The following is a 24,708-nucleotide window of genomic DNA, read 5'->3' as shown; positions in this document are numbered from 1 at the left end:
TTGTTAGTTTTTGTTTGAGAGTGTTGGTGGGTTTGTGTGCTACTAGGATTCCGAGGGGTCTTAGTAGTCTGGCTGTCATTTCTGAAACTTCTTTGATGTGTGGTAAGGTGGTTAGGGTTTCTGGCTGTGTTTGGTCTGCTTGTCGTGGTTTGTTCTTGAGGAATCTGTGGACTGTATTTTTTGAGTATCCGTTCATCTTGAATACGTTGTATAGGTGGTTCTCCTCTGTTTTCCGAAGTTCGTCTGTGCTGCAGTGTGAGGTGGCTCATTAGGATATGTTCTGATACAGCTTCGTTTGTGTGTGTTGGGATGGTTGCTGGTGTAGTTAAGTATTTGGAAAGTGTTTGTCAGTTTTCTGTATACGCAGCTTTGTAGTTCTCTGTTGTCCGTTCTTTCGACTGTGATGTCCAGGAATGCGAGTTTGTTGTTCATTTCTTCCTCTTTGGTGAACTTTATGTCTGTTGATGATGTTAAATGTCTCTTCTATCTTGTTTCGTTTTGTGATGACAAAGGTGTCATCTACGTAGCGGACCCAGATTTTTGGCTTGATGGTTGGTAGGGCTGTTTGTTCTAGTCTTTGCATTACCGCTTCTGCTAAAGATGGTCTTGTAAGCAACAGCATCGGGGTTGGGTCCCAAGAAAAGAATAGAAGAACATTGATCAATGAGGAAAATAATACATGGTATAAAACTGGAAGGGTTTATAAAAAGACAAAGGACAGTGGAACAGCTTCTTGCATTTTGCAAAATGTATAAATAACTGCCAAAGGATATAAGGAAAATTGTAATAACTACAAAAAGAAATTATACAAAAAAAGCTTGCAAGGAATGTTGATAATAACCCTAAAGGGTTTTACAAATATCTTAAGAGTGTTTAACAATATTCTGAGCTACTAAATAACTCATGCAGGTATTACTATAATTGGAAAACAGGAAATGATAGACACGCTAGATCGCTACTTTAAATAAGTCATCACAGTAGAGAATGCAGATAGAAACCAGACCTACAAGGGGAGGTAAAAATAAATCAAATGAAGTGAGTAGTTAGTTTTAATATAAAGAAATGAAAATGCTGGAGAATCTGTTGAGATCAAGGTAGACCAGTCTCGATAGTTTCCATCCCAAATTATTAAAAGGAGTAGGTGAGACCATTGTTCATTTGTCCAAAACTCTTTGATGCAAAAATTGCCCCTTGGATTGATAAATTACCAATTTCACTCATTAGTGAAGAAGGTTAGGAAGGATAAATTAGGAAACCAAGGCTTGTTATTTAACATCAGTTATGTGCAAGTTACTCAAAACCTTTGTCTTTTATCTTGAGTACTGATGAACAGTTTGGTATTTTTACCTTGTTCAGGCCTCTAGAGCAGGTCAGATTTGAACCTGATCCTGCTGGGCAGGTTATTAGAATCTGTTATTAAAGAGAATGGACTGAGCATTTGAACAAATATGAGCTGATCAGACAGAACCAGCATGAATTTGTAAATGGCAAGTCATGTTTAATAAAGTTAGCTGATTTTTTTTAAGGCAGTAATGAATGTAGGCAAGGGAAAATCAATAATTAACACTTCACTGTAAACCAATGGGACTTAACAAAGTTCTGCAGAGGACACTGAAGGAAAATAAGAAAGGGAATTAGAGATTGCTTATCAGCTTGGATAGGGAAATGTTTGAGATAGCGGGCAGAATTTTACAGGCCCCAGGTTGGTAGAAGGAGAGAATGATTGAAATATTGGGGAGCCGCATTGTGACTGCTTTTGAATGTAATCCTCCTGTCAGGCACTTGCAGAGCAATGGAACTAGATGAGGAATGGCTGCCCACTCCAGGGATATTGCAAGGGTAACTTATTTACATTCTTAAACGTTTATTATGATGGTTGTTTTGAGCCACCGGTGTCTTGTCAATAATGGGTTGCAGCCTGTTGGGAGGCCTCCAGATTATTGGAAGTGGTCTCCCCATGACAAACAGGCGCAAATAGGGGGTCACAAGCAGGGAAGGTGGTTTCCATGGACCTAACAATTTAACTGGAGGGATTTCCCTCTGATGCTCAGACCCCTGATTTTTTTTTTCAATATTTTTATTCACTTAACTTTTAGAGGCTAACTGTCTCCTAGTGGTGCTACTGAGATTTCAGAATTGATAGCTCACAGAGTGGACAATGGGCCCACAGATAGTTGATTAAGAGGCTGCTTCTGACTAAACTGCTGAACTGGCACTGTTGGCAAGTGCAGGTTCCTTCTTTTGTTCAACATTGAAGTCCTGAAGCTCAAGGTAGAATTCAGCTTCCAGAACACGGAGAAAGACCTTGTACTCTGATTAGAACAGACAGTTCCTTAGAGAGCTATTGTATGAAATAGAGAAGAGTGACCATGCATGCAAAGTCAAAGTGCAGAACCCAACCAACACAAGTTGGCTCATCATATATCAATTTTTCACAAACAGATTCTGATGTTCCTGCAATGAACCAGATACCATTTAATATGTACCAGACTAGTGAGTTTTAAGAAGATTTGCAGCTCAGGTTGCGGTTTTGGATGCAAGTTTGCTCACTGAGTTGGGAGGTTCATTTCCAGACAATTCGTCACCCAGTAGGTAACATCTTCAGTGGGCCTCAGGTGAAGCAGTGTACATGATTCCTGCTTTCTATTTATATGTTTGGGTTTCTTTGTCATTTCCTGTGGTGATGTCAATTTCCTGTGATGAAGTCATTTCTGGTTCTTTTTCTCAGGGAGTGGTAGATGGGGTCTAACAGGATGTGTTTGTTGATCGAGTTCTGGTTGGAATGTCATGCTTCTAGGAATTCTCATGTGTGTCTCTGTTTGGCTTGTCCTAATCTGGATATGTATCCCAGTCAAAGTGGTGTCCTTTCTTATCTGTATGTAAGGATAATAGTGAGAGGGTCATATTGTTTTGTGGCTAGTTGGTGTTCATGTATCCTGGTGGCTAGTTTTCTGCCTGTTTGTCCAATGTAGAGTTCTTGCACGGTATTTTGCAGTGATATTAGTTTTGCTTGTTGTCTGTATAGGGTCTTTTATTTTCAAAAAGAATGGGTACCCAATGAACACAGTCCACCAATTTCTCAGCAACAAACCCAAACAAGCAGACAAAACATGTCCAGAAAGCCTAGCCACTCTCCCCTACATTAAAGACATCTCGAAAATGACTGCCAGACTATTCAGACCCCTTGGCATCATGGTAGCCCCAAACTCACCAACACACTAAAACAGCAGCTAATGAACTTGAAAGACCCGATACAGACAACAAGCAAAACTAATGTCATTTACAAAATACTGTGCAAGATCTGTAACAAACACTACATTGGACAAATAGGCAGAAAACTAGCCACCAGGATACTGAACACTAACTAGCCACAAAATGACATGACCCTTACTTACAGATAAGGAAGGACACCACTTCAACTGGGACACATATCCATCTTAGGACAAGCTAAACAGAGACACGCATGAGAATTCCTAGAAGCATGGCATTCCAATTGGAACTCTATTAACAAATACATCGAGTTAGACCCCATCTACCACCCCCTGAGAAAAAGAACAGGAAATGACATCATCAACCCAAAGAAACCCAAACATATAAATAGAAAGCAGCAATCATTTACACTGCTTCACCTGAGGCCCACTGAATATGTTACCTAATAGGTCACAGAACGTCTGGAAATGAACTCCCCAGCTCAGCAAGCAAATCTATATCCATGTACCAGATTATTCAGGATCTCCAATTTGTCCTTTTAAAAACTGCCCAACCCCACAGCCAATTAACAAACTCCTAAAGGACTTTATTAGTTGTTTAGTGGAGGCTAAAGGACTTTCTGTTCCCTTCCAACCATGAATTTCAAACTGGCACAGAAGCTTTGGGATCCTGAAACAGTCCTCAGAACTGTGTTCCAATTTCTGGTTATGCAGCCTACAAGTTTATAAAATGTTTGAAAGCTGGTTTCATGAGATACCTTAAAGTAGAACTTGCAATGCAAAATACAGTGTTTGTCATCATTTGTTTACTTCTACAACAGTGAGTTTTAAGGGAGTTAAAGTTTAAAAACAGGTTGAGATTTACCAAATTTGAGAGAGGTCTGAAGCTTTTCATTCTCCCTTTGTCTCCAGGCTCCTGCATGAAAGAATGTTCAGAGTGGCTCTCTTAAAATGGGTCAAGGACTTTTGAGGGTGAATTTTAAACATAGCTAGACAATAGGAGGGAGGTGGCCAAAATGCACTTGCTGCTTAACATTTAACCTCATTTAGAAGTTGCTGTCTTGATGGAGCTTACCAGAATTGGAAAAGTAGAAAATCATGCAGCTGTCATGTTGAGTCAGCAAACAATTGGAACCTCAGAGGCTCAAGATGGGATGATCTCATATCAATCTTGAGTGGGCTGGTAGCGAACTGGAATGTTTCTATGGGTGTTGAAGAAATACTCCTTTTCCTCCTGGCTCCGTCAACAAGAATTTAATTGGGTAATTTCTAGATTCCCTTTAACCATCACTTGTTAGGCTGCTCCATACCTACTACTAGAAATAGTAGTATGTGTCTCACAAAATCGTTTTAATTGTATCTCAATATTGCTGTGGATGTCCTGTAAATCTTATTGGACTTTAATTTGCATATTATATGGTCTCTAGACAGAAAAAGGACGGCACTCCAACTGCACATTGCAGGGATTTAAACAAGGTGGTGATTGTGGGAAGCCTGAGAAAAATATGAAAGAAAGTGGAGGCCTCAAAGTTACTCTTCTGGAAGGATGGAAGTTTTGGAAAAATGATCATCTAATCTGTATTTATTTCCTTCTCTCATTGTAGAGGAGGCTGTACAATGATCTTGCAATAGAATGAAATGGATATGATTTGCCCTATACTTTAGATGCTAAAGAGACTTTAAATGACCTATGGTGGTATTTGTAAGAAGAACAGGTGGTTGGGTACATGCTTAGTGAAAGATTCCTGCTTGATAAAGAGGTTGAAGGTTGTTCGAGGAACAACTGGCCACAGGATCATTAAGTGATTGTTTGGCAGGGCTAAGGAAAATAAATATCGACTTGTTGCTTCCCATATTTCTAGGATCCTTATGTAATTCTCATCAACACCACCCATCCCCCCCACAACTTAACTCTTTCACTCTATCATGCATGTTACTATTTCCCCATTTCCAGATTCATCAAAGTTCTTTGAGCTCTTCGTGATACATGTACTTCAAATGTTTACAATTTTTATTTACTGTCTGTCATTATTGACAGCCATAGGCATAATAGGATCTAACTATTTTGTATAGATTTACCAAATTGTCTTGATGTTAGTACTTTTATGCTTCAGTTTATAAAATCCATTTGAAATTCAGATTTCAGTATAATACACTTCACAACTGCAGCTCTGTCAGACAATTGAATGTAAGTTGGTCATTCATTCTATGCAACCAGTTCTTCTTTAAACCCGGAATACCTGGACAGCAACATTTGCAAGCACTGAAAATAAAAATCCCATGTACAAATGAAAAGATCATGAACTAACATTAAAATATTCCATTGTGCATCGTACCTGGTTTCATTTTAATGTTTAAAAATGATTAAACATTGCAGTAAATTCATAGCAATCAATTCACCTTTTAATTTTATCCATACATGTCGGATTTGTTAACAGAAAAATTACTGAGTGACCAATGTTTCAATTTTAAATTGATATTGACCACATTGACAAATGCCTACTATGAATTAAATAATAAGAGAAGTACTGCAGAATCTGAAAGTATGAAATATGAACAGAACATTCTGAAACTACTCAAGCAGCATGTTTGGAGACAGTAACAGAATCAATGCTTCAGGTCCACAATCTTCATTTATGTGTTGGGTCACAGAGTGTATCCAAGTGGTTCTTTTCGGATTCGGTTAAATGTAGTTAAGAGAAGGCTCCACAACAGCAATTGCTTAAATGTGAACATTTATTGAATAATAACACAATACAAGAAAAGAAAGGAACATTTATTGAGTAATAATCACAGATGAAAAAGGACAGAAAACAAAACAATATGCCTCACGCCTTTCTGTCCATCGGGGACCCCTCAATCGATGGCTGGTCTGGAGGCTTAGGTTGTTCCTGGCACCGTTCACGATCCCAGTCCGAGTTTAAGTCCATGAAACTCTCTCTTATACAGTGTACCAAACAGCAAGACACAGAAAAATAATTACTGAAAAATACGTTGGTTGTGCCATCTTTGGCACATACAGGAATGTTCACAGGACTCAGTCAAGGTCAAGCAGCTTTCGAATATCATCAACAGATTTAGCCCTTCAGCACATCCTGTATAGTCCATCCCTGATGATATCTGACAGTGCACGTCAAAATTGCAGATGCAAATGAGCGACAGCTGCTTGAGAACGTATAATCTATACTAAAAGATTAAAACTACAATTAAAAAAAGTCAAAACAACAGCAGTTTTAAAAAGGAGAAGAACAGACAAAGGAAGCACATGGTGAGGACAGTGCAGGAGAGAGAGAGAACCTGCACAGTTAATACCTTTGCTGTTTTGAATTCAGTATCGCTGGACATCGGAGTGCACCTGGGAAAATTAACAAACAGTGAAATTCACAATTAATCTTGGAGGAACCTGTTTGGGCCAAGTTCACAGCACAGAATCAGATAAGTTAATTGTTGTTTTAAGTGTGTCCAATAGAAAGGCTACAGTAGTGAGTAGAGTGGGTTCTTTCTTGATTATATGTTTTTGGAGATATGTCTCTTGATTAAACTTAAAATATAAGCCATAACTATTAATTTAAGCTGGGGCACTGTTTCGTAGAGGAATGTGATGGTGTTATTTTCTGGGTCTGTAGATTGTTAAGGAGCAAAAATGGCCTTTAGTACAGTGATATATACTTCTTGTCAGATGTGGGAGTTTAAAGAGAGTTTAAGGGTTAGTGCTGATTATGTCTGCCATAAATGCTGTTGGATGCGAATTTTATCAGATCGAATGGATCGGTTGGAGAGACAGTTAGAAGCAATGAGGAATTTGCAACAGCAACAGTATGTGATGGATGGCAGTTATAGGAAGGGGGGAAAGTCTCAGATACAGTCATATAGATGGGTTAACTCCAGGAAAAGTAAGAGAGGTAGGCATCTAGTGCAGGAGCCTTTTGTGGATGTACCCATTTCAAACAGGTATGCTGTTTTGGAAAATGTAGGGGGGGGTGATGGATTCTCAGGGGAACATAGCATGAACAGCCACATTTCTGGCATTGAGACTGACTCAAATGCAATGAAGGGTAGGTCGGCTTCCAAGAGATCAATTGTGTTAGGGGATTCTGTAGTCCGAGGTACAGACTGATGTTTCTATGGCCAGCAGCGAAAAATCAGAATGGTGTGTTGCTTCCCTGGTGCTAGGATCAAGGATGTCTCAGAGAGGGTGCAGAATGTTCTCATGGGGGAAAGGGGCCAGCAAGAGGTCATTGTCCACATTGGAACCAACGACATAGGAAGGGAAAAGGATGAGATTCTGAAGGGAGATTACAGGGAGTTAGCAGAAATTTAATAAAGGAGGTCCTCGAGAGTAGTAATATCTGGATTACTCCAGCGCTATGAGGTAGTGAGGGCAGGAATAGGAGATGAATGCATGGCTGAGGAGCTGGTGTATGGGAGAAAGATTCACATTTTTGGATCATTGGAATCTCTTTTGGGGTAGAAGTGACCTGTACAAGAAGGACGGATTGCACCTAAGTTGGAAGGGGACTAATATACTGGCAGGGAAATTTGCTAGAGCTGCTTGGCAGGATTAAACTAGTAAGGTGGGATGGTGGAACCCAGGGAGATAGTGAGGAAAGAGATCAATCTGAGACTGGTACAGTTGAGAACAGAAGCGAGTCCAACAGTCAGGGCAGGCAGGGACAAGGTAGGACTAATAAATTAAACTGCATTTATTTCAATGCAAGGGGCCAAACAGGGAAGGCAGATGAACTCAGGGCATGGTTAGGAATATGGGACTGGGATATCATAGCAATTACAGAAACATGGCTCGGGGATGGGCAGGACTGGCAGCTCAATGTTCCAGGATACAAATGCTACAGGAAGGATAGAAAGGGAGGCAAGAGAGGAGGGGGAGTGGCATTTTTGATAAGGGATAGTATTACAGTTGTGCTGAGGGAGGATATTCCTGGAAATGCATCCAGGGAAGTTATTTGGGTGGAACTGAGAAATAAGAAAGGGATGATAACCTTGTTGGGATTGTATTATAGACCCCCTAATAGTCAGAGGGAAATTGAGAAACAAACTTGTAAGGAGATCTCAGCTATCTGTAAGAATAATAGGATGGTTATGGTAGAGGATTTTAACTTTCCAAACATAGACTGGGACTGTCATAGTGTTAAAGGTTTAGATGGAGAGGAATTTGTTAAGTGCGTACAAGCCAATTTTCTGATTCAGTATGTGGATGTACCTACTGGAGAAGGTGCAAAACTTGACCTACTCTTGGGAAATAAGGCAGAGCAGGTGACTGAGGTGTCAGTGGGGGAGCACTTTGGGGCCAGCGATCATGATTCTATTAGATTTAAAATAATGATTGAAAAGGATAGACCAGATCTAAAAGTTAAAGTTCTAAATTGGAGAAAGGCCAATTTTGATAGTATTAGGCAAGAACTTTTGAAAGCTGATGTGGGCAGATGTTCGCAGGTAAAGGGACGGCTGGAAAATGGGAAGCCTTCATAAATGAGATAACGAGAATCCAGGGAAAGTGTACTCCTGTCAGTGTGAAAGGAAAGGCTGGTAGGTATAGGGAATGCTGGATGACTAAAGAAATTGAGGGTTTGGTTAAGATAAAGAAGGAAGCATATGTATGGTATAGACAGGATAGATCGAGTGAATCCTTCGAAGAGTATAAAGGAAGTAGGAGTATACTTAAGAGGGAAATCAGGAGGGCAAAAAGGGGACATGAGATAGCTTTGGCAAATAGAATTAAGGAAAATCCAAAAGGTTTTTTCAAAGATGTTAAGGACAAAAGGGTAACTAGGGAGAGAATAGGGTCCCTCAAAGATCAGCAAGGCGGCCTTTGTGTGGAGCCGCAGAAAATGGGGGAGATACTAAATGAGTATTTTGCATCAATATTTACTGTGGAAAAGGATATGGAAGATATAGACTGTAGGGAAATAGATGGTGACATCTTGCGAAATGTCCAGATTACATAGGAGGAAGTGCTAGATGTCTTGAAATACATAAAAGTGGATAAATCCCCAAAACCTGGTCAGGTGTACCTGAGAACTATGTGGGAAGCTAGAGAAGTGATTGCTGGGCCTCTTGCTGAGATATTTGTATCACCGATAGTCACAGGTGAGGTGCTGGAAGACTGGAAGTTGGCAAACATGATGCCACTGTTTAAGAAGAGTGGTAAGGACAAGCCAGGGAATATAGACCAGTGAGCCTGACCTCAGTGGTGGGCAAGTTGTTGGAGGGAATCCTGAGGGATAGGATGTACATGTATTTGGAAAGGCAAGGACTGATTCGGGATACTCAACATGGTTTTGTGCATGGAAAACAATGTCTCACAAACTTGATTGAGTTTTTTGAAGAAGTAACAAAACAGATTGATGAGGGCAGAGCGGTAGATGTGACCTATATGGACTTCAGTAAGGCGTTCAACAAGGTTCCCCATGGGAGACTGATTAGGAAAGTTAGATCTCTTGGAATACAGGGAGAACTAGCCATTTGGATACAGAATTGGATCAAAGGTAGAAGACAGAGGGTGGTGGTGGAGGGTTGTTTTTCAGACTGGAGGCCTGTGACCAGTGGAGTGCCACAAGGATCGGTGCTGGGTCCTCTACTTTTTATCATTCGTATAAATGATTTGGATACGAACATAAGAGATACGGTTAGTAAGTTTGCAGATGACACCGAAATTGGAGGTGTAGTGGACAGAGTAGAGGGTTACCTCAGATTACAACAGGATCTTGACCAGATGGGCCAATGGGCTGAGAAGTGGCAGATGGAGTTTAATTCAGATAACTGCGAGGTGCTGCATTTTGGGAAAGCAAATCTTAGCAGGACTTATACATTTAATGGTAAGGTCCTAGGGAGTGTTGCTGAACAAAGAGACCTTGGAGTGTATGTTCATAGCTCCTTGAAAGTGGAGTCACAGGTAGATAGGATAGTGAAGAAGGCATTTGGTATGTTTTCTTTTATTGGTCAGAGTACTGAGTACAGGAGTTGGGAGATCATGTTGCAGCTGTACAGGACATTGGTTAAGCCACTGTTGGAATATTATGTGCAATTATGGTCTCCTTCCTATTGGAAAGATGTTGTGAAACTTGAAAGGGTTCAGAAAAGATTTACAAGGATGTTGCCAGGGTTGGTGGATTTGAGCTATAGGGAGAGGCTGAACAGGCTGGGGCTGTTTTCCCTGGAGTGTCGGAGGCTGAGGGGTGACCTTATGGAAGTTTAAAAAATTATGAGGGGCATGGATAGGCAAAGCCTTTTCACTGGGATCGGGGAGTCCAGAACTAGAGGGCATAGGTTTAGGGTGAGAGGGGAAAGATATCAAAGAAACCTAAGGGGCAACCTTTTCACGCAGAGGGTGGTACGTGTATGGAATGAGCAGCCAGAGGAAGTGTTGGAGACTGGTACAATTGCAACATTTAAGAGGCATTTGGATGGGTATATGAATAGGAAGGGTTTGGAGGGATATGGGCCGAGTGCTGGCAGGTGGGACTAGATTGGGTTGGGATATCTGGTCGGCATGGACGGGTTTGACCGAAGGGTCTGTTTCCATGTTGTACATCTCTATGACTCTAAAAATAACTATCATCAACACAGATAATATAACAATACAGTGTACGATCAAATTAATGATCATTGTGGCCTTTAGGGACTAATCCTTAAATATAGCCTCCTCTGTTGTACGGTCATGGCTGCGATAGAACCAGGAAGTCTTGCCACCTGACTGAGGTGACCAGAATATCATCTACATTTTTTTCCGGTTAATCTATTTACTTAATTTGCTCTAAAATTCAGTATATTTCAGATTGAGGTTCCTTAATTTGTGATTTTTGTTTTAATTGCCAAGTTCCCTATCCACAGATTTCTTCACTCAATAGCAGTAAAATAACATTGTGTATGGACTCAAAATTTCTCAGCTCTCTTCATTTGTATCTATCTTGAGGATACTTCTTCAATATGTTTCCCTCCTTGCCAATTTTATGAATGATAGTTACCACTCAATGATACAATCTCCAAATGCAGTTACTTCCTTTTGAGTTACAATATACATGGCATCAAAAAATACAGCTCTAACATTCATCAGGCTTTACCTTCAACTTATGATTTCCACTTTTATTTTTTCCTGGAGTTTCCTTACCACAGATTCTTACACCACCTGAGTTGTAGCTCAGCCTTTTTTTTTACATATACTAACTATCCTAACACATTACAATTCCACTTACTTGTTCAAACATACAAATGCACAAAATGGGTATCTGTATGTCATCCAATGGGCCTTTTCACTCAGTCCATCATTGCTCCTCCCAGAGTCCATATTCTTTCATTTCTGTAATATTTTGACATAATAGTCAATCACACTTTTTATTTTGATTGTAATTTTTACATCCCTTTCACTAATACTACTTTTATTGTTTTAATGTCAATTTCTCTATGGATTTTGTGTCAGTGTCTTATTGTTTAAATTATGTTTTTGTGCACTTCCAAGCCACTAGCCCTTTCATCAAGTAGGTATACATGTCTGAGACCTGTTATTCAGTTCATGCTTTTTTGTACTGTCTCATGTTTGTTACCTCTGAGATGACATTTACTTTTGCACACTTACATTGGTGTCCCAAGATCATGTCATGCATTCTTGACTCCCACAGTCTTATGAAATGATCCATGAGGTTTTACTTATCTCTCCACCTATAGTCCCAATGCCTTGGGTAGTGGCTTGATCACCATATCAGTTTTCTTAAATGGAAAGACAAGGACACAAACATCACCAAGAGAAAGCTATCAGTTTGGTGCTCTCATCTAAATTTCCTTTGCACTAAAATACATTTTAACCTGAATGCCTCTTCAACCCATTTTTTTTGTCTTCTGCCATTAAGTGGGCGGCATGGTGGCACTGCTGCCTCACAGCGCCAGAGACCCGGGTTCAATTCCCACCTCAGGCGACTGACTGTGTGGAGTTTGCACGTTCTCCCCGTGTCTGCGTGGGTTTCCTCCGCGTACTCCAGTTTCCTCCCACAGTCCAAAGATGTGCAGGTCAGGAGAATTGGCCATGCTAAATTGCCCGTAGTGTTAGGTAAGGGATAAATGTAGGGGTATGGGTGGGTTGCGCTTCGGCGGGGCGGTGTGGACTTGTTGGGCCGAAGGGCCTGTTTCCACACTGTAAGTAATCTAATCTAATCTAGTCTCCACCCTTAAATACTTTGTCTCATCCAATTTTGCAATTTAACTATTATCACCATAACTAATTCCGGAGATTTGTGGAGATCTGTAGTCCATGGAACATAATCTTATGGTATTTTGAAACAGAAGTCAAACATTTCTGTTTGATTCAAGTACAACATACTTTGTTTGTTCTTTTTCTAAGATGATCCACTTTTTAAAAAGTTACTTGATAACTCATTCCAAATATTTGATATATTTCAATGTAAATTTGTCCAAATTCAAAACTATGTTTACTGTCTCAAAGTTATGAACCATTTTTGTATGCACTGAAACCACTGTAACTGTGTTCATGCACTTCATCACTTCCCAGAAACCCTTTACATTTTCAGGTAATTATTCCATTAAATGTTTATAATACCAGGGCATGTGAATTTTAGTATAGTTTTTGTCATGATATACTTAAGTATATCCTGACACTCAATACAATTAATATTTCCAGTACTTCCCCAACACTGAGACATATTATTGTTGAATAGCTTGATGCCTTGTCCATTATTGAACCTTGTAGAAGTGTTTGAATGTACCTTTGTTTGTTGGTTACTAAATGTTGTTTTATACAATTTGTGTTTTTTTGTACCCTGGAGCTCGAGAGCTGGGGATACTTTGAAGTTAGTTTGGATTTTGGGAATGTATGGTGATGTTGTTGCGATGTTGAAATTCTGCAAACAGGTTCACCCTTCAGTGTCTCCAGGTTCTAAAAAAAAACAAACAAGCTCCATCTATTCCGCATCAAGCAGAATAGGTTAATTAGTATTAATTTACCACAGATTCAAAAAAAGGGGGTGGGGCATAAACTCCTGAATGTATTTACTTCATCCATGTCTCTTCCTTCTTGAAGCAAGGTAAAGCCCTCCCCTTTGTTAAATTTGCCTTTCCTAAATTCCTTGCACACAGGGAGTTGCATTTTCAATATTCCAATATCTCTATCGCTTGGATATTAACAATGAGTTAATCTTATTACCCAGAATTAAAGATTCACTCATGGTTAAAACAGTACTTGGAAGTTCACTCTGGCCAGAAAATGAACTTTCAAACATGGTAATTTTTGGAATAAAAATTTACCCAAGTTCATGGACCCAATTCAAACAGTTACATTTTTACCAAGCTTTACAAACCAAATTTTTAGAACACCATTTTGCAGATTTTTGCTTCACACAACCATCAACGGTTTCTTAAAAGGAAACCATTAACCATATATGTCCCACACTGAGACAGACATACAAACACTTTCAAATGTCCATACATTCCTAAAATACAAACTAACTTCAAAGTATCCCCAGATCTCGAGCTCCAGAGAACAAAAACACTAGTTGTATAAAACGACATTTAGCAACCAACAAACAAAGGTGCATTCAAACACTTCGACAAGGTTGAGTCACTTGCACATACATAAACCTGGCCTCCAGTTCTCTCTTTTTCTGGTTATCGGGTCCCCCATCCTTCTGGGGGTCTTAATTGTGCTAACATATTAGCTACAGACACAAGTCCAGAGCCTATCACATTCCACATATGGAAGGTATCTAGAGCATCAGGTTGCTTTTCCCCTCTCTTACACATTTTCCCAAGTCCCATCCTCATTGCCAAAAATGTCTTGGATCAAAGAGCATATCCAAGTGGTTATTTTCAGATTTGGTTAAATGTAGTTAAGAGAAGACTCAAAAAAAGCAATTGCTTAAGTAAGAACATTTATTGAGTAATAATAACAGATGAAAAAGGAAGGAAGAAAAACAAAACAATAAGCCTCATGCTCTTCTGCCTGTTGGGGACCTCTCTATCGACTGTTGGTCTAGAGACGGAGGTTGCTCCTGGCACCGTTTGCAATCCTGGTCTGAGGTGAAGTCCAATGACTTGGAATGCAACTTTTTCTCACATACAGTGTAACAAACAGCAAGGCACAATGTTACAACACGGAGGTCGAACTCCTCTGCTAATTAAAACCAAACATCCAGAAAAGCTCACATTGCCTCGTAATCTGCTTAAGGTGAGTGTAAGTGAGTAAACAGAACTCCTAATTTCCACTATTTAAAGAAAAATAACAACTCTAATTGTGAACACTAATCAAAACTATTAACAAACTGAACACCTTTTCCCATAACTAACCACTATCCCTTAATTGAACACAGTTCTATTAATATGCTGTTCCAATAACCCAATTATTAAACAGGACATTAACTTAATGTTAAGTCCACAAAGTCTCTTTTGCTGTCTTCCATCTGGTCTTCAGATTCTGCTGTCTTCTCCTTGGGGTCTTATTCTTTCTTTTTACTGTGAGTGTTTTTGGAGGAAAAAGGTACCTTTTGACATATAGCGCCCTCTGACATTTCTTTGAGATCAGGATGGTTTTTCCTTTGGTCGGCCTTTGCTCTCCAGCTCTGCGGCAGTTGCTGTGATCAATTTTCAAAGTGCCTGCATTTTTTATAATCCCAACATCGTTCCCTCTCATTGGTTCAATGCTGTCAATACATAAATTCAAACTCAATTGGGTTTTAGTATCCTGCGCATAATTTAAATTAATTGACTAAATTTGAATTGTTGTCAAAACAGCAACCAAAACTCAGATATCTATTTAACAGCCAATTGTTACATGTATCTTTTTTTGGAACAGCCCATCTCTTAGCTGTTCTATTTGGCCAGCTGTGGTTGTACTTTAAATTTACTTTAAAATTCAGAAATCACTTTCTATCTTAAAGTGAACATGCACTCTTTTGACTTTGTAACAGCAGAAAACAACTACAGAAAGGCATGTTGGTTGTGCTGGCTTCAGCATGTACAGGAATGTTCACAAGACTCATTCAAGGACATGCAGCTATCGAATACCATCAAGAGGTTTAGTCCCTCAGCCAATCCCATACAAACATTTTTGATGAAGAATCATTGCCCTGCCTCTCTTTTCACAGATGCTGTCAGATATTTGAGAATTTCCAACTCTTCTGGTTTCCACTTGAGCAAAAATGACCCCTTTGCCAGCTCTCCAAAGAACATCTTTACTTCTTCTAAAGCTCTCGTTCTCCTTCAGCAACAGCTGCTTCAGGTATGGTTTTGCCCAATATTAAACACTTATCTTAAAGAAACGTTAGGGTAGTAAACATAATCAGAGAAATGTAGAAGATTGGAGCGGGAGTAAGCCATTCAATCCTTTGAGTTTGCTCTGTCATTAAAATATGATGGTTAGCCATCCAACTCAGTATCCTTTATCCACTTTCTCCCCAGTCCCTTTGATTCTCTTTGGCCTTAAAAGCTATAACAAACACTTGAAAACATTCAGTGCTTTTGCCTCAACTACTTTCTGTGGCAGAGAATTCAATAAGTTCATGATTGTTGATGAAGGCATTTCTCCTTATTTCAGTTGTAAAATGGCCTATCACTTGCTAAGCAAAAGAAACATTAAAGCAATAAGTTGTTAATTTGCAAAAGTGAATAATTAATAAAACTGGCCATTAAAATATTTCCAGTGGCTGTAGTAAGGGGACTTGAGATAATGGCTGAAGAAGAGAGTACGCACCCAGAAGCTATTGAAATTATCGCAGAGAGCAGTTGTAAAGACTCTTGGGCTGCATATGGCTATAGACTCGAGGGGAAGGAAATATTCCCACCAGTGGGAAAACCGAATGGTGGGTTAATTTGGGGCAATGGGACCATTTGAGGAAGAGTTAGAAAATTGGACTTTATACACAGAATGTTTTAATTTGTTCTTAAAGGTGGGCAATGTAGCTGAGGACATCATAATACCGGTTTTCTTAAGTATCATCGGCAGCAAGATTTTCTTGATTCTAAGGAATCTCATGCAAACAGAGAAGCCTGAGGAGAAGACATTTCAAGAAGTGGAATGTTAGGAAGTGTTTGGAACTTATTTTGGACCCAAGCCGCTGATGATTGTGGAATGTTTCCATTTTTATAAACAGGTACAGTACCAAGGAGAGTCCATAGCCCAGTTCGTGGCCACCTTAAAGAGGTGCGCAGATCAATGTGAATTTGGAGGATTCATCCATGATGCCTTGTGGAACCCTTTGGGTCTGGCTTCCAACATGAAACCATCCAATGGAAGCTACATACAAGGAGAGATCTGGATTTCAAGACAGCTTTCAAAATTACTATCTTGGTGGCTTTGCCCACCAGCGAAGCAACCCAGTTGGCTAATGAAGCTCGGGTGCACCAAGTCGTGGAAACTCAGCAGAATATGGTACCAGCGTATATAATGCTGCTGATGTAGCAATGTTTTAAAAAATTCTCAAGGTCAGGTTCGTAGGAGAGTAGTCTGACACAGAACAAACGACCAAGAGGCGAGTCTGCTAGAATATGGGCATTTTATTCCCCGCAGCGTCGCCACAACCAACGGGTCTGGCTTATACTCACTCTACATGTTACCGGAACTGGGAGCCGTCAGTTCTCGTAGAGCGGTTGCCAACAACCCACGCTCGGCGGTTAAACGTAACCCCGGAGCAGACTCTACCGAACTGGAGACTTTTCCAGCTGATATACTCTTTTCCAGATATAAACATTCATGTGAACAGCAGAGCAAGGCTAAAAAACACATTCCATTCTGGTTACATACAGATAAGAAGATTCACACGGGGAGGTGTGTAATAAGATTCACACGGGACTAAGCAACACCTCCATTCCGGTTAGATTCACACATGTATTGGGACATAATTTTTAACCGTTTCACCACATTCCACTGCTTGGCCCAATACATGTGTTACATTATGATTCACACATGTATTGGGACATAATTTTACACCACATTCCACTGCTTGGCCCAATACATGTGTTACATTATGCTTAATTCAGTTCAATTCGTTTCAGTTAATTTCAGTTCAGTCAATTCAGTGTAGTTCAATTCAGCTCAGTTCAGGTCTGTTCAGTTCAATTCAATTGTGTTCAATTCAGTTCCGTCCATTTCAATTCAATTTAGCTCAGTTCCATTTTGTTCCGTTCAATTTGATTCACTTCAGTTCCACTCAGTTCAGTTCAGTTCAATCCCATTCAATTCTGTTAACTCCGCTTCAGCTTTTTGGACATGCCCACATCCTCCGCTGTACCCCAGGCAAGGGGTTCTTCGGCAGGACTGGGATCCTCTCTCAAACAAACTGCCACGTACATGCCCACATCCATGCCATCCCGGGACGGTCGGGACCTCCACAGTTTGTTCTTCTGGTTTCTTAGTCTTTTTCCAAAACATTGTTCTGTATCAAAATCTCTCCTCAATTGCGATTGACCCTGCTCGACTACGCCAAATGTTTTAAAAAATTCTCAAGGTCAGGTTCGTAGGAGAGTAGTCTGACACAGAACAAACGACCAAGAGGCGAGTCTGCTAGAATATGGGCATTTTATTCCCCGCAGCGTCGCCACAACCAACGGGTCTGGCTTATACTCACTCTACATGTTACCGGAACTGGGAGCCGTCAGTTCTCGTAGAGCGGTTGCCAACAACCCACGCTCGGCGGTTAAACGTAACCCCGGAGCAGACTCTACCGAACTGGAGACTTTTCCAGCTGATATACTCTTTTCCAGATATAAACATTCATGTGAACAGCAGAGCAAGGCTAAAAAACACATTCCATTCTGGTTACATACAGATAAGAAGATTCACACGGGGAGGTGTGTAATAAGATTCACACGGGACTAAGCAACACCTCCATTCCGGTTAGATTCACACATGTATTGGGACATAATTTTTAACCGTTTCACCACAAGCAAGAGTCACCACAAGGAATCGATGTGTTGGACTCGAGAACCCTAGTGCTGCAGGTGTAAGGGAGTGGGTCATATTGTCCGAAATTGGCGGATACAACCTGAACAACAGAAGGAAAGTCAGAAAGAATCAACCCTGTGGACAAGGCAAAATGTGCATGATGCCAGCTCAGAAGATAGACAGGGAGTCAGCTGGGTCTGCAGAAGAAGAAGGCCCAGAGTCAGCAGAGTTTTGGTTAAACATACTGTCAGTATAGGGTGAACTGATCGTTTCTGGGCTTTTCCCAAAGTAAAAGACGGAAATGGAAATTTAAAAATGGAAATAGACATGAGTGCAGTGGTGCCCCTGATTCCCTGAGAAGTTGAGGACATTACCATTGAACCCTGCCAACATTATACTATAGACATACAATTGGTTCTGATGCAATGTGATAGTTCTATTCTAATGCGATCTCACATTGTAAGAAAATCACACAATAACTGCGCCATTTAAACTAATGGGGCTGGAATCGTGTTACAGCCAATACAGGTAGGGAAAGTTCGCGTTCTACAAACAACAATCTACATTCTTCAATTGCCATAAAGCCAATTCATGTCAAAGAAACATGCATTATAGCAGAACCGACTCTACACAGAAGAAGTGGTGCCACTGAAGGGCTTGTGAAAGTACAGTTAAAGGAGCAGGGTGCAGGATTGCTACTTTACATAGTAAAAGGCAAATACCCTGCATTTATCAAACTGGGACTTGGTTAATAGGCTAGTGGACTCAAACGTGAGTTTGCAAGAGATTCTGAACAACTATAAAGATGTTTTCAAAGGAACCCTGAGGGAAATGAGTCAAGATTGAATTACAGCTGAAGTTATAGGCTAGTCCCAGGAGTCTGAAGGCATGTTCAATACCATACACCATCTGGCCTAAAGTGGAAGCGGAACTGGTGAATCTGGGAGTATTGGAACCAGTAACCACCAATGAATGGGCCACTCCCATTCTTCTGGTCTTAAAAAAAACAGATAGCGCAGTGAGGATTTGCAGTAACTTTAAGGTGACAGTCAATCTAGCCCTGAGTACAGATCAATACCTCCTTCCACTCATAGAAAACCTAATGCGTTGACTGGAAAGGGGAGTGAAATTTTTAAAAATAGATCTGTTCCAGGCCTAGCTACAGATGGGGGTCACAAAGGCGTCTCAGCCGCTACTGACGATAGTGACACACAGCAGACTTTTCTGCTACAAGAGACTTTCTTTCGACATCATGTCTGCACCAGTTCAGTTTCAAAGGGCAATGGATCAAATATTAAGTGGGTTCCCGGGACTCCAGGGTTATCTAGATGATATTTCAATTACTTGACCCTCTGAAGAGGAGCATTTTAAAAATGTAGAAAGAATCCTAGAAAAATTGTAGAAGCATGGCCTACAAATAAAAAGAGAGAACAGCAAGTTTAAAAAAATAAATTCAATAGAGTTCCTGAGCCATCTAATCAATGGCGAAGGACCACACAACACGGCCAAAAAGGTGAAGGCTATCCTGAATGCCCCTTGACCAGAGAATGTGTCTCAACTGAGATTGTTCTTAAGACTTGCAAATTATTATGGTAAATTTGTGCTTGATCTGGCAACTGTGCTAAAACTGCTATATCGGCTGTTGGGAAAAGGGTGGAAATGGACCCAGGAATGTGAAGCAAGCCTTAAACAGGTCAGAAGTGTCAAAGCATTTCAACTTGAAGCTGCCACTGTAATTTTGCGTGTGATGCCTCATCTTATAGGTTTGGCACTGTACTGTCACACATCTTACCAAATGGAGAGGAAAGGCCCATTGCCTCTGCATTGAGGCGACAAACAAAAATGGAGGAGAATTATGCTCAAGTCACAAAAGAAGGATTGGGCATTGTGTTTGACATTAAAACGGTCACTCATTTCCTTTACAGTAGGCGCTTTGTGCTGCTTACTGAGCACAAACCTCTAAACTCCATTTTTGGGCCAAATGTGGGGGTACCATGAATGGGCAGTAAATCTGTCAGCCTACTCATTTGAGATCAATGATCAGGTGAAAGTGAGGACTGCAGATGCTGGAGATTAAAGTCAAGAGTGTGATGCTGGAAAAGTACAGCAGGTCAGGCAGCATCCGAGGAGCAGGAGAATTGACGTTTCGGGCAAACGCCCTTCATCAAGAATTAGATGAAATATCGACAAGTGGAGAAGCACGGCTTTGCAGATGCCCTGCCAAGGTTATCACTACCTTAACAAAGAATAAAGATGTTCCTGACTAGAATCTGAAAATTATGCACTTTTCCCAGGATGACAAGGCACCAGTGTCAGCAAATCAGGTGCAGAATGCTACTCAAAATGACCTGGTTTTCAGCCAAGTGGTGGGCTTGGTCCTGAGAGAGAGCAAACTGCCCAGAATTACACCCTCATCTGTCCAGGAGCTGTCCATATCAGTTGGGTATTTAATGTGGGCAATGAGTTGTTATTCCTTCCTTGTTAAGAGGAAAGGTGCTGAAACAAGTGCACCAAGAGCTCTCTGGCATGATGTGAATGAAAGAGATAGCCAGGAGCAATTTTTATTGGTGAATATGGACTTCCACATTGAGGATAAAGTAGGATTATATGAATCCTGTGCATTACTAAGAAAGGTGCCGTGGGAAAGGCCTTGATCATTGTGGTAGCAAATTCACGTAAATTTTTCAGGATCAGTACAGGGACAGATGGACAGGAACAGAGACAGACTAGTGGCTGTGGATGCCCACTCCAAGTGGCTCAAGGTGGTGGTCAGTATCGGCGGATGAAATATTTGCCAGGTTTGGGAACAAGTGGGAATTAATGAAAGAAACTACGAGACCCCTTGCAGAAATATTTGAATCATCTATAATTATTAGTGAGGTGCGTGATGACTGGAGGGCGGCTAATGTTGTACATTCATTTAAGAAAGATTGTAAGGGGAAAGCGGAGAACTATAGACCTGTGAGTCTGACTTCGGTTGTGAGTAAACTGTTGGCAATGATTTTAAAAGACAGGAACTATGGACATTAAGAGACACAAAAATTGATTAGGGATAGTCAGCATGGTTTTGTGCAATGAAAAGCATGACTCACAAATTCGACTGAATTTTTTGAGGAAGTTACTAAAAAGATTGATGAGGGCAGGGCAGTAGATGTTGTTTACTTGGAGTTTAGTAAAGCCTTTGACAAAGTTCTGCATAATAAACTAATTACTAAAGTTAAGTCACATGGGTTTCAGGGTGAGCTTGCCATTTGGACACATAATTGGCTTAATGGCAGGAGACAGAGTGGTGATGGAGGGTTACTTTTCCGACTGGAGGCCTTCCAGCAGCAGGGTTCCACAGGGATCAGTTCTGGATCCTCTTTTCTTTGTCATTTATATAAACTATTTGGATGAGAATATAGAAGATATGGTTAGTAAAGTTTGTAGACAATAACAAAATTGGTGGCATAGCAAACAGGGAAGAAGGTTTTCTAAGATTACCAAGGGATCTTGATCAACTGGGTCAATGGGCTGAATAATGGTAGATGGAGTTCAGTCTGGATAAATGTGAGGAATTGTATTTTGGTACAACAAACAAGGATAGGGCTTACATAATTAAAGGCACATGTTGTAGAACAGAGGGATGTAAGGGTTCAGGTACATAATTCTTTGAAATATAGGTCACATATAAATAGGGTAGTTAAAAAAGTGTTTGGCAAACTTGCCTTCATTGCTCAATCCTTTGAGGAAATGAGTTGGGAAGTCATGTTGAGGTTGTACAGGATATTGGTGAGGTCTCTTCTGTGTCCAGTTCTGGTCACCCAGTAATAGGAAGGATATCAAGCTCGAGAGGGTTCAGAGGAGATTTACCAGGAGGTTGCTGGGTATGGAAGGTTTGAGTTATAAAGAAAGGCTGGATAGGCTAGGAATTCCTTTCACTGGAACATAGGAAGTTGACAGGCAATCTTAGAGAAGTTTATAAAATAATCAGAGGTATAGATAGAGTTGATGGTAGCTGTCTTTCCCTATGACGAGGAATTTCAAGACTGGGGGCACTTTTTTTAAGGTTTAAAAAAAGAGATTTAAAAAGGACAGGGAGGTACAAATCTTTTACACAGAGGGTGGTTCACATGTGGAATGAACTTCGTGAGAAAGTGATGGTTGTGGGTACAATTACAATTTTTGTAAACCTTTTTGATAAGTACATGAATAAGAACGGTTTGGAGGGGTATGGGCCAGGAGCAGGTAGGTGGGATTAGTTTGGTTTGGTTTGGATTAATTCAAACTAATCCAAATTAGTTTGGATTCGGCAATTCGAACTATTACCGAATCCAAAGGTTTGGCATGGATTGAATGGACTGAAGGATCTGTGTCCATGCTGTATGACTCTATGACTCTACTATCATGAGTGACAATGGTCCCACAGTTTTTAGTGCATGAATTCAAGGAGTACCTGGAAAATCACAGATTCAAACAAGTGAGATCAGCTCCGTATCACACCGCAATAAACGGTCAGGCAGAGAGATTTGTTCAAGCCTTGAATCAGGCCTTAAAGGCCTCAGAAGAGGAGGGGTCATGAGGATGGCAAATCAGCAAGTTCCTCAGCATGTACAGAAACATGCCACAAGTGGTGACTTAGTGCTTGCGGCATGATTACTGTTCAAACCATCATCTGAGAACCATGTTTGACTTACTGCAGCTGGAAGAGACCAGAGAGATGGTAGAGTGAAATCAAGAAGGACAGATAGTTAGAAGGGCAGGTACCTCACGGTCAAAGATATTCCAAAGAGGAGAGACCATGTTGACCTGGATTTATACATAGGGGGAGAAATAGAACCATTATCATACATGGTACAGAGTAGGGATGAATTAGTCTGGAGGGGACATGTGGACCAGGTGTTGCTGCACCTGACCAACGGGGAATGTCCTTCAGAATACTGGGTCGGTCCAGATTGGATCAGGGGTGTCAACTGAATCATGTGTCTCCAAGCTAGGGTTGGCCATACCCTGGGAGGAAATAACAGCAGCATCATAGGGCAACAACAGCCAATCAAAGAGGGGCATATCTATGGACCAACAGGAGCTTGCAGAAACCTGGGAGATTACACAAGAAAAGGTTCCTGAGATGAGGAGATGGTCTTCTAAGAACCGCCAACTGCATCAGAGACTAACCATGTTGATGCAGTCTATGGAGAAAGTGAGGACTGCAGATGCTGGAGATCAGAGCTTAAAAATGTGTTGCTGGAAAAGCGCAGCAGGTCAGGCAGCATCAAAGGAACAGAAGAATCAATGTTTCGGGTATAAGCCCTTCTTCAGGAATGAGGAGGGTTTGCCAAGCAGGCTAAGATATAAGGTAGGGAGGAGGGATTTGGGGGAGGGGCGCTGGGAATACGATAGGTGGAAGGAGGTTAAGGTGAGGGTGATAGACCGGAGAGGGGGTGGGGATGGAGAGGTCGGGAAGAAGATTGCAGGTCAAGAAGGCGGTGCTGAGTCTGAGGGTTGGGACTGAGAATAGGTGGGGGGAGGGGAAATGAGAAAGCTGGAGAAATCTGCATTCATCCCTTGTGGCTGGAGGGTTCCTAGGTGGAAGATGAGGCAGTCTATGGACAAACATCTTGTACAAGGGCAGAAACTGCACGAAAAGCTCAGCAGCTCTTGCAGCATCTGTGGAAAGAAATCAGAGTTGACGTTTTGGGACGAGTCACCCTTCCTCAGAGTTCTGCCTGACGTGCCTAGCTTTTCATGCAATCTCTGTTTCTGTTCCGGCTTTCCAGCCCCCGCAGTTCTTTCAGTTTTTATCGAATCGTGTAGCTTTCCTAGTCAATCTCCTGGTATACACGACAGTAGCGAAACACAATGACAGACACTGGCAGCCCTCTTCTGAAAAATTCAGTCAGGTGACCTAGTGGTTAAGCTCACAAAAAGGCACTTGGTCAAAGCCCTAGTCGCCTATTCAGAGGTGCACAGTCCCTTATTCCCTCAACAAAATGAGAAATCATTGCTGTCTTGAGAACATCCTGTTTCTGCAGGAGTGTGGGATACCGCACCTCAGCAGCTACAGGAGATGGTCGAGCTTGTGGGCCCATGGGCCGTCAGTTTGGTTGGATGGGCAACGATAGCCGCGCCTCCGGCCTGGGTATCCTGTTGCGAGGAGGCAGCTTCACCATCTCCGAGGTTAAGGAGGTGGTGGGCGGGCGCCTCCTCGTCACCGACGTCATGTACAGGAATGCTCCCCGAGACTGATTAATGTGTATACCCCAGCGAGTAAGAGTGAACGGTTGGCCGTCCTGCAGCAGCTTCCACTGTTGCTGGCTACATCCAGGCCGGTCATTCTGGCCAGAGACTTCAACTGTATCATTGATGCAGATGGACGATCCGGCGGGGGGGGACAGTAAACTGGATGCCACGTCCAGAGCCCTGATGGACATGGTTAAAGATGCCAAGCTGCACGACGTCTTCAGCAACCCCTGCAGATGGAGCACAGCGTAGATACACCTGGTCACGGGCAGACGGGTCTATCCGCTCAAGGATAGACTACCTGTTTGTGTCCCGAACACGCTCGGTCAGATCCATCGACGTCAAGCCGGTGTTCTTCTCTGACCACTGCATCCTGCT

Source organism: Chiloscyllium plagiosum, unplaced genomic scaffold (genome assembly GCF_037043375.1).
Source record: "Chiloscyllium plagiosum isolate Xiang-an unplaced genomic scaffold, Cpla_swu_hap1 HiC_scaffold_10, whole genome shotgun sequence".
In the NCBI taxonomy this organism is placed as follows: domain Eukaryota; kingdom Metazoa; phylum Chordata; class Chondrichthyes; order Orectolobiformes; family Hemiscylliidae; genus Chiloscyllium; species Chiloscyllium plagiosum.
This window is presented reverse-complemented; position numbering follows the sequence as displayed.